The following is an 11,940-nucleotide window of genomic DNA, read 5'->3' as shown; positions in this document are numbered from 1 at the left end:
AAGGAGGTTACTATTGTGAAAAAGGAAATAAAACACCATCAATAGGTGCAGTAAGTGCATTTCAAGATTTTACTAAACTTGGAAGCCTTTATTCCTTTTTTTAAAATTAATTATGTTTATCAGTACATTTTGGGTATGCATAGTGATCACATTCACCATAGGTGATTTGTACCTGTACATGGTGTATCTGGATTCTTTTTTTTTTCTCATCCCCTACCATCCTTTCAACCCTTCTCCTCCTCATTTTACAAAAGCTTTGCTTCCATTTTTCCTTATTTTCTTATTTCTTTCCTTTTCCTTCCCCCCATTTCCCCTTTCTATTTGGTAATTTTCTTCCTAATTCATGATATCTATAATGTATTTTGGTCCTTATTTACACTTTTGGTTTCTCACAATGGAGAATTCAGGTTTTTTTTTTTTTTTTTTTTTTTTTTTTTTTTTTTTTCTGGAACGGGGGATTGAACTCAGACCCTTGCACTTGCCAGGGAAGCACTTATTCTACTGAGCCATCTTCCCAGCCTCGAGAGATTTACACGTGTCTGATTTATCTCAAGGTAGTCTTTACTCCTTTATAAGCACATGACAAATAAGCAAAACCCCTAAAGCAAACATTAAATGAGTATGGGACAGTGATGGTGAACCTTTCAGAACTTTCAGTGAGCAAACATGTCATCAGTTCACCACCACTGGTCTAATGTGGGGTTTTGCTGAAGCCATGCTGTATGTAATTTTATTTCATTTATTATCATTTGTGCATTGTTTTTCACTGTATAGGTATTCCAAATATTTATTCTATAATTGACATATATTTTTAAAATTTAGGTCAGTACTGCTATACACATTTTTCTGCAGATATTTTGTGGAAAATATATCTATAGTTCTATTAGGTATATGGCTAGGTAAGGACTTGCAGGGCCAAACTACATGTGAATTAGCTCTTGCAAATGGTGTCAGTGTTCTTAAGTGAGTATAACCAATGACACACAGCAGCAACAGTGTTTAAGAGTTCCAGGTGCTTTACATCCTTGGCTACATTTGGAATCATCTCTTCACCTTGAAAATAGCCTTGGTACTTACACAGATGAGCTAGCTCATAATCAGCTTGAACTGGGCTGTGATACAACCTATAGCCCCTCCTCTCTATTGCCAGCATTGCAGTATGTTACATGAGCCATCTAAAATACATTTTATTTGGGAAGATTGAAGAGATTTAAGGTCATATACAAAAGAAGAACATAAAAATCTAACACAGAGCACAGAAGGAGAATTCAGAATTTGAAATATGAAAGCTGGGTTTTCCATCAGTGCAGGAATACACACATGCATGCGCACACACATGCACACGCACACACACACACACACACACACACACACACACACACACTCACATCTGTCTACTTGGATCTCTAATTGCCTTGTGAAGGGCCTGGGTCCTGTTAAAGTTTGATGAGAACCTCGATACCTAACTCTGGAGAGAGTTCCATTGCTTTATCTAATGGGGAAACTGGAGAAGGGCAGAGAGAGGTCAAGCAGATAAGCTAGCTGGAGGTAGGATACTGCCTATTAAAAGAGTAGGGCAGTACAAATGCCTGTTCTTAGGTTGTCCATGATGTGATTTCCTCTTTCCCTACTACTTCTAGTTTTTTAGCAGAATTTGTTGGATCATGAATGCTGGATTTGAATTTCATTTGGTGTGAAAAGTACTTAGGTTGTATTTCATATCTGGTTCTACCTGGTGCAAGGCAGAGCCCATGAGGAACATGCAGAATCCTGGAAAGTACAGGAAAGTCCAAGCACAGACTTTCACCCCTTACAAAATATCTCAGTCTTGGAGGAGACTTTGCAAGTGCTACATTAAGGGTGGGGTCGAGATTGGCCCTAACCAATTTATCTAGACTTTGAGCATAGAAAACACCAAAGCTAACATCTGGATTAGAGATACTTCTCAGCAGCCTGATAAATGGGACAATCAGAGTTCACATTTGGGTGACAGTGGCATTAGTGGAAAAAATCCAAACATAAGTGCTAAGAGATACAGAAGAGAATCAGCCACTGAAACATAAAACAAGAGAAGTGTGGACCAGGACCAGGGTGGCGACACTGAACTGAGTGACAGCTGGAGAACAACTATTTGCTCCTTTTGTGGAGAGGATGTTGGATGTCAGGATGCTGCTGGCCCCCGCCCTCTGATTCTCACTGCTTCTATGCCAGCCATGGGCTCAGTCACCATGATTATGACTTCTGCTCTCTGCAAAGTCATTTTCCTTAGTGTTCAGCCTCCTGACACATCCTGGGGCCATCTTCCCAGTCCCTGGGCTGCAAGAGCTCAGCTTTGACTGTTAAAGGAGGATCATTTTGACAAGTAGTAGAATGATAAGACTTCATGCAATATGACTGCATTAGGGGTTAGGACCATTGCAGTGCAGGAAAAGACTGATGGGAACACTGCACAAACAGCTGGGGATGGATAGCTGGAGGGAGGGAGGGAGGGAGGGAGGGATGCTGTTACCAAGAAGTAGTTGCAAGTGGTGAGGACTTGCTGAACAGGTTTAACAAGATTATAACAAAAGGTTGGTCAAAAACTCTAACATGAAGTGTGGAGACAAAGAATTTGATCAGATGGCCACAGTGAGAGAGCACTCTTGCTAACCTGATCTTGTGAGAACCAGACCAGTGATGGCCATTGACCAAGCCTTGTCACGATCAGTTGCCCTCTTCTGAGTGAAGTTCACCCGGAAAAGTGTGATGTGCTTTCACCTGCAGAGTGCAAGTATTGTCAGGAACACAGACATGGAGTGCCGTAGTCTTGCCCCTTTCTCTTGGAATGGGAGACGAGCTTCTTTATTCTCTGATGAAGCTCCTGTAGAAAGCTAAGGCAAGGGGCTGGGGAGATAGCTCAGCAGCACATCTCCTGTCTGGCATGCACAAAATTGTGAGTTTGAGTCTGGATAGCAAAAAAGAAAGAAAAAAAGGATACTACTGGAAAATGAAAGCAAACAAACAGCTTTCTATCAGGCAGTTGCTTTGTCTTTATTAACTTTTCTTGTTCTGCTGTGTCACCCTTGAGGTCTCTCCTTGGGCCTTCTTTGAATTATGCTTTGATGGAAACATTTGCAGGTTACTTCGAAGGCAGAGTTGGTTGACATTCTTGTCTGACTTCCTAAGGATGGGGATATGTGGCTTGAACAAGAGGAAGATTCCCTAATTCCCTCTGGAGGAGAAGCTTCTTCCTGAGTAGCTTCTCCAGAGTCATGGGTTCTTCCTCTAAGTTAGCTTCTTTCAAGTCTCAAGACATTTTGGGTTGGGTGATTCTTTGTTTTAGGAGGATATGCTGAGCTGGGTAGGACATTTAGCAGCATTCCTGGTCTGGCCACACTGGATGCCAATAGCTCCCTTTCCCTAGCAGTGAAAACCCAAAATGTCTCTAGTACATTGGCAAATATCCCCTTGAGGGCAAAATCACTCCTGTTTAAGAGGAATTGACTTAGTTACAAAAGGTTTTTGAACCGGGTTTATGAAGGTCTATGAACATGGAAAGGAAAAACTGACATGTTTAGTTTTACTAACTTCCAACTAAACTTTTGCATTTCCTATGATTTTAAATGTAGGGGCAAAATTTTGGAAATAACTAAGTCCTAAACTTTATACAAGTAGACTCTACAATGCTGTGAAAATATGAAAAACTATTACTTTCTTATTGTGTGGGAATTGTTTCAGCTTCTTCAAGACTGAATTTACAGGCATCACTATTTCAAAGCCATGATAGTTTTGTGAGTACTACCAGATCTTCTTGTTTCACACAATAAAACAACATTAATAAACACATGCTTGTCTTTAGACATTTGATAGCTTTACTCCAGTGCATGTTAGCTCTGTGCATCTTTATTTTATGCATTATTCCAAGAGGGAATATAAAGTCTTCACCAGACTTGCATAGGGATCTGTAGCACAGAGATGATTAAGGACCTTTGACTGCAACATTTCTGAATCTCAAGTGATGTCTACAAGGCCATACGTAGCCAGTCACCTGCTAGGTGTTCATTTAAAGACAATAGGACTGGGGTGCCTAGGGGCTGATTTCGCACTGCAGCTAAGTCCTTTGCCTCTCAGAGTCATCTGCTTGTCTCTGGCCATATTGTCATGGTTTTCCCTTGGGCATCCCCTTTTCCACCTGTTTTTTTCCCCTATAGTAGGATCTGAGGTGCAATGAGAAGAGCCTCAAATGCCTCCATATTTGGCAGCAAAGAGAAAGGCTGGAGGCCGACTGCTCCCTCCAGCCAGTCTGAAGTATGTCACTGGATGGGCGTGTCAGTCTCTTCTCACCTCCAGAGACTTTATACCCATGCTCGTTGGAGAGCAAGCGGGTGGATTCCATTCCTCTGGCATCCAAGATGATACCATGCTACTTTCAAAACAAGAAGCCAAACAAAATGAAAACCTAATCTATACTAACAGGTTTGGCTGTTATCAACAAGTAAGGGTTTTTAACTTTCCTGCACTGTACAACTACACATACACACACACACACACACACACACACACACACACACCAAAGCATTATCCGCCTGAAAATGTCAATAGCACCAAAGATTGCAAAGGGTATTGTTAGATTCGATGACTGTAGTCCAGGGGTAGAAACATGCACCTCACCATAGTTCTGGCTCCCTCATTCATCCTTCTGGCTGTCTCCTCTTCCACTTCTCCACAACAAAAGCAGATGTTGCGTCAGGTTTGACCTCGACACACTATACCAGTCCAAAAGTGAGAATTTCATAGCCCCAGCATTTCCACCAGAGTCCTGGCATTCTTTCCAACTGATCAGATCCACATGCCCTCCTAGCATAAATCTATGCATCCAGGAGCATGGAATGCTTTGACTCTCTTAGTTTTGATCATGTGCATATTCTCTCAAAAGGCAAGAATAGAATCACTTGGTGAAGACCACTACAGAGCAGACCTGTGCAGAATTTACATTAGCCAATTGGCTTTCCATGTTTACTTGTGTGTCTGTTCAAGGCATGGGCCCTTTGTCCAAAGCCACAGCTGAGGATGCCTGGCTCCAACCCCAATTAACTAAAAGGAAACTGCAGCTGCAGGCTCCACTTTTCTTTTCCTTTCTTCTCCTTCTCCTTTTCCTTTTTCTTCTTCAATGTATTTGGTACAGGGTTTACAGGGTCTTACTACACAGACTGGACTCATAGTGATTGTCCTGTTTTTCAGCCTCCCAAGTGCTGGGATTATAGGCATGTGCCATCACGCCCAGTCTCATTCACCATCTCAGGATGCACCAGGGGCAGGGGTGGCACAGCAGGCCAGGGATCCAACCCTTGGCTCTTGCATCTCCCTAAGCCAGTGCTTTAATCTACTGAACTATCTCGCCAGCCCTTTCCACATCTATATAACAAATGTCCACCTGGAGAGACTATAGTCTCCTAATTAGCATGCTTTACTTAATGAGGAAGTCTTTGAATTGTCTCCCAAGAGTCTCCTTGGGAGCTTCAGGAGCCTTAGTGAGCTGTGCCCTACTCTTCCCCATCCTTGGAGCAATGCTGGTCCCTGGTGAACTTCAGGAGCTTCAAAAATGTCAAAACAAAGGAGGAAAATGCAATCTCAGATCTCCAGCTCATCCAGAACAAGTCCTGGAGACATTGATATAGAAGAACTTGAAAGTTGCACACCTGAAGATTCTCCTCAGATTCTTGCATTTTCTTCAGTATCCCCTTCCTTTGTTTCAAAACTAAATAAATATGGGCCACCAAGAGACTTTCTCTGTCTTAGCCCCAAGAGAATCTCAAATTCTATTAGAGGGTTTTGAATCTCCTGAACTCCTAAAATCATACTACTGATCTCTTTTATTTAAGCCTTTGCTGTACACTTGTTTGGAAGATTGCAGGCCTGTTTAGTCCAAAATAACTAAATAATAATATTAACTAGTTAATAATTCAGTTGGCAATTCATCTTTAAAGTATAAACTGTGAGCTGTTGGAAAGGCCAAAGGGAGGAATGATAGACATGGGCTGGGAACCAACAAATACTTGACACTCTTCTTTTATGCCAGCTGCAGTCATTCCTTGGTATCCTGTGTGACTTTGTAGGGGCCAGGAGATGGCTCAGTAGAATAAGCGCTTGCCTGGCAAGTGTAAGGGCCTGAGTTCATCCCTGGTTCTGCCAAAATAAAAAAAAAAATAAAAAAAAAGAAACAAGTGACTTTGTTTCAGGACATCTATGGATTTCAAATCTCTTCCATAAAATGGTATGGTATTTATATACAATCTGTGCACATTCTCCTGTATATTTTAAATCATCTCTAGATTACTCATAACAATACCTAATGTGATGGAAATGCTGTATAAGTCTTGTATTGTGTAGGGAATGATGAGCAGAATATATATATTGTATCTGTTGAGTGCAGATGGGATTGTTTTTTGAATATTTAACCCATGGATAAAGAAGACTGACTTACTCTGTAGGTTTGCAGCCATCTTACACACTATCTGGTATCTTCTCTATTACAAAGTGGAACTGCTCAGTTATAATTCAGGCTTCTTTAATACAAATCAGCTCAAACATGATTGGTGGTTAACTAGGGAGTGTTGTTACTATTAGGTGTCAAGTGGCCAGGTTCTGTGGTCTGTTTCTAGACTCTAATCTTTTGAAGTCTCCCAGGATAACATTTGGCACATTTAGAGAATCTTAATAATATAGGAAGATCTTAAAGGTATAAATTTACATGGGTACTACCTTTGAGTGCAAGGAGTAGGGGTTTTGTGCCTTTCACCATGCTAAGCTGTCTGGGGGAGTTGAAAATACAGGTGAGGAATGTATTGGTTTGTTTGCCCATTGCAAACAAAAAAACCTGACACCTGAAACTTCTAGGAGAAAGGTTTATGCTGGTTCATGGTTTCAGAGGTTCATAGTTGGCTCTAAAGCAAACATTATGATAGAGAAGCATGGCAGAGGAAAAATTCTTAACTCATGGTATCAAGAAACAGAGGACAGGGGGAGGGTGCCAGGGACCAGAGTCCCCAAGGTCACCACCCCTCTGTCACCCACATAGAGAGACCCAGAAGTGCATTACTAATCCACAAACAGTCTGTAAAGCTAATCTAGTTGGCAACATTAACCATCACACAGAATGTGATCAGACCAGAGCAGTGAGCCTTTCTCCTTCCATCCTTGGCCTCTCGCCTCCTTGGTCTCACTTCCTGCCATTCTCCCTTTCACCCAGGCTGCCTCTGGCCACCTTCATGCCCCCTGTGCATTGGAGCCCTTTCTCATTATAGGTCCTCTCTGATTGTGATACTTTCCCTGGGTACCTCTGTGGCTTGCTTCCTCATCTCTGGTCATGCTCAGATGTCACTCTCTCCTTGAGGCTTCCCCCAGTCACAGTATTTAACACTGTGACCCTGCCCCAGCCATTCTGGGCTCCCCTTTTCATACACTTTTTTCTATAGTTCATAACACTCACTATGTTAACAAATACAACAAATCATGTATTTTTACTCTCATAGTCTATTGTCTGTACTCACCGGCTGTCCTATAACTGTTCTTAGCTCATGGTATCCAGAAACAGAGGACAGGGAAAGGGAACTCACATTTGTGAGTTCAGATTTTTCCATCTGTCCATTAGCTTCTATAATCCTTAGGATTTAGCACAGTGCCTAAATAAATATTCATGAAATAGTCCTGTAAAATAAAATTAGTGGGATCATCTAGACATTTCATCTGCCAGAGGGGAGATCCAGACTGGTAAGCCACCTTACTGTTGGCATCCTGGGCTAAGCCATTGCTTCTGCGTGAAGAAGTGGGCTATTTTTCATCTGATTCTGTCTGATGATCTCAAGTAGTCAGCAGTTCTTTTATGGTATAGATTTTACCTTTTCTAGGACAATTTGGTTTGCGCACAATTTTCTATATTTTCCTTTCCTGTATCAATAGACAGAAAAAGACACGTTAATGACTGGTATCCAGTTCATAGAAAAAAGGCAATTAATAGTATGGACAGAAAATATGAACTCATATTTTATAGATAATTAAACATCTAATAGAGGAAACTAATTATCTTTCTGTCTGCAGCAAAGATGGGAATTTCCTCATGATACCCTGAAGCGCAGCCAGTCTGTAGCCACTTTATTTCATCTATAATTGTTCTCATTTTCCTCTGAACTGGCTGTGTGGAGCTAGGAAACATAATACAGTGTAACCCTATCACCTTAGTCCAGTGTAATCATGGGTTTTCCGTAGGTGAAGTCACGTCCTCTTGGATTTTGCCTCCAGCTTGGCTTTTATCCAGGAGTCATGCAAAAATATTTATCTACTGATGTGGCACTGGTCAGATCAGTGGGACTCAATGCCGACAGCCAAGTGACCCAGCAAACTGTGGCTATCAGATCTGGCAGTGACCTTGCCGTGGTGACGGGAAGGAGCAGAGGAGCTTGTACTATAGCAGTGTCCCCTGACACCTCTGGTCTCCCAACATTTCTTATCGCATTGCTGGCTGTGGCTTGCCCTGCTGGCATTTGAAGAGGTAGTTGGTGACTGGTGTGGACTGGTCTTTCCTGGCCTGCCCAGCCTCAGAAGTTCTTCCTGGATCATATGACCTCAGCCCCACTCTTCCCAGCCTGCACTGGCTGGAGGCTACAGATCACCTCGTCCTTGAATTGTGGGCACCAAGTTCTCAACTCAGCTGCTCCAGAGTCTCATCTTGAGCACAAGTGGGAACGTCTGGGTTCTGTCCATGCCATGTGGGCCTGGGAATCAGAGCTCAGAACACTGCAACTGGGCAACCCCGCCCTCCAGCCCTGGACCTTGCTCCCCACAGCCCCTGCTTAGTCATGCAGTGCATCAGCCTTTATCTTACCATGGCTGCTTTCCAGGTGTGGGCCGCCACTGTGCAAGAGATAACCCAGTCCAGAAATGCACACAGAAACCAGAGTAAGCTCCCTCTGTCCTTGCCTGTACCCTCCACCCAGCTGTCCTACCACAGTGGTTCCTTCAGCTCTTTACACCGCTGTCCTGCTTCTGCCCACAAACCACTGGGCTAGAGGATGTGAGCTTTTCGTTTCCTCTTCATGGTGGGTGGGGGTGAGGTGGGGGGGGTTGCTTGTTTGTTTCTGTTTTTTGAGAAAGGGTCTCACTATGTACCTCAGGCTGGCCTTGAACTCAGAGCAATACTCCTACCTCAGCCTCCCAAGCGCTGGCCCTGGTAAGTTTCTTTAACACTAGGATAATTTGAGCACTTTTCAAAATTTTTCAAAAATGTTCATGTTTCACATTTTTACTGCCTGTCTCTCCCAATTCTGATTTAATTACACTGAGTTGCATGCCATGTCTAATTTTTTGTTTGTTGGGTACAAGAACCTCTTGTCCTGTCTGAGACCACATCACCAGAAATTAGTAGTTTAAAATTATTTTTATTAATATGTGTTTGTAATATACAATGAATATATACACTGGAGAGAATTGGCACATATATATATATCACATTTGATCTTTTTATGTCCCTTCTTGTCTCCCTTTTACCCCATAGGGGCAGAGCCTGGGGAAAACCCTATCTTCAGACAATATGTCTCCCTGTTTTTTATTACCTGTCTTTTATTCTGCTCTTTAAATTATTTACCCTTTGGGTTTTTCATGTAAGAGAAACCATGAAATATCTCACTTGTGTCTGATTTATTTCACTTAGCAGTATGCACTTTAACACACATTCATTTTCCCGCAAATGACTGGACGTTGTCTTTCTTTAACAAATGCCGCCTGTGTCTAATGGGCACCCGGGTCTGAGAGCCACAGTACCAGGTCAGCAGTTCGAAGCATCACTGTGTCATAGCATCATCTGGGGAGCATTCAGTGATCCTGACACTCAGGCTGCACTCCAGATCAATCACATAAAAATTCTTGAGGACAGATATTGGCAATTTTCAGGTCCCCAGGAACATTCTAATGACAGCCAGACGTGAAAACTAGCATTCTTGTAGGTCAGCTCTTCTCAAACTTTAATGTCCATGCAGTCACCTTGATATAGGAGAAATATAATTCTCAGTCTACTAGATGTCAGATGTCCTGAGTTTGTGTCCCCTGAATATCAAAAATGAATTCCAAGGGACAAAAGAGGTTACGAGTAGGCAAGGTTTACTGAGCGCTAACTCCCAAGAGACAAGAAGGGTCCTGATTGGCGGGGGGAGGGGGGGAACACATGGATGCCTTTTTTCAGGGATAATCTGTACAGCAAAGTTACAACATGGGTGCTATATGGGTCAAAACACCATCAACATATAGGATTATAAGTACAGCCGCTTAGCTAATCCAGTAGGGAAATGAGTCACATAGCAGGGGTACAAGGAAAGAACAAAGGCCTTTTGGGGAAGGGATGGGCCCAGGTGCTCTGCTCACCCACCTGGGCGACTGATGCCCATCTGGACTTACTGGACAGTGTGGTGCTAATTACAATATAACCGAGTTATTATTTACCCTTTAGGAAAGCATGTGGACCTGGCCATTGATCTGCCTGGCCTTCTTCATGTGTGCCTCCAACCACAATCCTAAAGTCTTTATTTTTGTGCTAACTTCCTTAAGACTCCAGCCCCTTTCTGATGGCATATTAATTTTTACTTAAATTAGCTGCCTAAAATAACCTGGGGACTTGTAAAGATGAAAATTCTGATTCAGAATGTCTGGACGGCAACTCAGATCCCACAGGCTCCCAGGAGACGGTGGGCTTAGTGAGACAGCTAATTCTATACACTCTGAGCTCATGGTCTCACATGTCCAAAACTGAGGTGCCCTCAACCTTGTGCAACATTTTAAATTCTCAAATCTGAGGCCCTCAGAGCTCATCTCACTTTCCTCTCTACTGGCTTAGCGCTGCTTACTGAGCATATTGGTGCCCGATAAAAACTTCCCTGCTTTTTCCTTAGTGTCGCATGCCACATCTAGTTCTTTGTTTGCTGTGTACAAAGACCTCATGCCCCATCTGAGACCATATCACCAGAGTAACAAACTATCAGTATTTATAACTGTGAAAAATAAGTTTCTGTTATTTAACCCACCCAGTCTATGATATTGTGTCATTCTAGGCCCAACCTACAAAAAATTCAATTGTTATATAAGCATATAAACATCTCAGGTTGATTAATAATATTGTCAAATCACCTTTGCTTTTCAAGAAAAGATGCCAAATGGAAGGATCATTGTGCAGAGGAGACAAAGCAGAATATAGATAGGTAGGTAGGTAGATAGATAGATAGATAGATAGATAGATAGATAGATAGTTTTAAATACTGTTTAACACACTCAATCAATTAACTTTGAAAAAGGGGCCAAATGCCCTCACTGGAAGAATGGTAGCCTACTAGACCTATATCTCTCACCATACACTAAACTAAAATTGAAATGGATCAAATATGTAAAAAGGAAGAGAGACTAGGTAGAACTCTTGAGTACATAGGTGTAGGCAAAGATTTCATGAATAAAACTCCAAGTGCACAGGAAATATTACAAAGGATCAAGAACTTGGATATTATTTTGTTAAAAGCCTTTTGCACAGTAAAATAAATTACCAACAGAGTGAAAAGACAACCCACAGAGAAGGAAACATTTTAACCACTTGTCCCTCAAAGGACTTATATCTAGAACATATAAAGAATTAAAACATTAGACCACTCCCAATTTAAAACCCAATCCAAAAGTGGGCATCTGAGATACATACACACTTCTCAGATGAAGAAATATAAATGGCAAATAAATATATGAAAAAATGTTCAACATCATTGCTCATTGGAGGGATTCAAATAGAAACCATGCCGAGATTTCCCCTCATGCCAGGAAGAAGCATTAAAAAGCTGCCATTAAAAAGCAACCATTAGTGTAAATATCGTATAGTCTCCCTAGTATAAGAACTCCAAAGAAGAAATACAAATAGAAAGATATAATACAAGGAAA

The sequence above is a fragment of the Octodon degus genome, unplaced genomic scaffold (genome assembly GCF_000260255.1).
Source record: "Octodon degus isolate 3935 unplaced genomic scaffold, OctDeg1.0 scaffold00235, whole genome shotgun sequence".
Taxonomy (NCBI): Eukaryota; Metazoa; Chordata; class Mammalia; order Rodentia; family Octodontidae; genus Octodon; species Octodon degus.
This window is presented reverse-complemented; position numbering follows the sequence as displayed.